Below are 1,580 nucleotides of genomic sequence, written 5' to 3' on the forward strand. Positions count from 1 at the left end.
CCTGGGACCTCGTGGCCCCATTCAGCAAACACCAAAGGCAGTTGATATGGCTCCAGCCACTCCCTTCCTCCCCCCACCCACCCTGTGGCAAGATTTTCTTTTCTTTTCATGTATATCATGCTAATATTCCAAGTGGGATAATGACAGTGCAAGGCATGATGGGTAATTGCGTGCTAATTGCCAGTTAGTCGGGAACTTATTTAGCAATTCTCTCTCTGTAGCTTGCCTAATTTGCAAGGGGAGCTTGTGTGTGTGTGTTTTTTGGGGGGTGCATTATATATGTAATTTAATAACCGGTTCAGACTTGAGGGAGAAAAATATGTGCAGTGGCACTCACTGGGAGGAAAGTGAGAAGACAGCCCTCCATCCTCATGCTCCAAGGTTTGCGCTGCATGCCAACCAGGGTCAGGAGGGCCCCCCTGTCCTGCCTCTACCTAGCCCTGTGCCACAATTAGCCAGGTAACTGAGATGGCCTGGCCAAGAGCACACTGCATGATGGGGTATTTGGGTTTTAGAGCCTGAAAGGAGGCTGCTGGAGAAGGCTTTCAAGGCTGCCTGACCCAGTGCAGGTGGAGATGCATGTCCCAGCACAGTTGGAGAAGGGTTACTGGGTGGCTGGAGCACTGCTGTGCCCCAGAGCAGGTGAAAACCAGACTGGACCCATTGCTGGTCTGCTGTGGCTTAGTCTAGCTCTGAGTTGGGTGTGAATGCGTCTGGGGCAAGCCCCCCTCCTCTGCTTTGCAGGCACTTTGAGCCTTGTTCCCAGTGCAATGCCAGCCAAACTTGGCAGACTTCACTGCTGAGCGGCCAGCCTATGAACAGCGCCATTGCCCCCAAGATCCTAGGGAAAGGGGGGAGGACAAGAAGGGACCTGATGGGCCAAAAGAGCCTCATAGCCCTCATAAGCAGAAAGTCTGTGGTTGGGACAGCCTGAAGTTTTGGGCCACAGCAGCAGTCCTTGTTCAGGCCTACTCAAGGCCAGAGCAGGGACTACAGCAGCTGGCCAGGTATTGCCACCTCTGTGGCATGGTAGCATCTATCGCATGCTGACAAGCAGCAGTGGACTGTGTTCCTGTGAACTCCATGCCCCAATTACTGTAACATGGCATAGCAGGCCGGAAACTGCTCTGTATTTGTGGAAGCAGCACTGAGCACTGTGGCACCGCGCCGGGCCCTCGTTTCTCCTGCACACTGTGCTGCTCACTACTGCAGAGCATGGGAGCCGCGTTTGAAGCCGGGTGCAGCTTAGTTCTGCGACCATCCTGGAGGACAGCTGTCATGGCCCCCAGGGAGATGCACACTCTGCTACTGCAGAGCGTGTATGCTCTGGAACGGCCTGCCTGGAGAGGGGCTGGGATCACTGGCAATGGAGGGGTTTAACTGGGAAGCAGAGGAGCAGCTGTCTGGGATGGTTCGGGTGGGAACAATCTTGCCTCGGGCAGGGGGTTGGACTGGATGATCTCCTGAGGCTCCATTGCCCTGTGGTTCTGTGATTATGGAGACCCCAAAGGCAATGAGGACATCACATGCACAGCCCCAGGTCCAGCTTGATCCTCTGTGGTGGGTCAAGGCAGAAGGCA

Source organism: Alligator sinensis, unplaced genomic scaffold, assembly GCF_000455745.1.
Source record: "Alligator sinensis unplaced genomic scaffold, ASM45574v1 scaffold722_1, whole genome shotgun sequence".
Taxonomy (NCBI): Eukaryota; Metazoa; Chordata; order Crocodylia; family Alligatoridae; genus Alligator; species Alligator sinensis.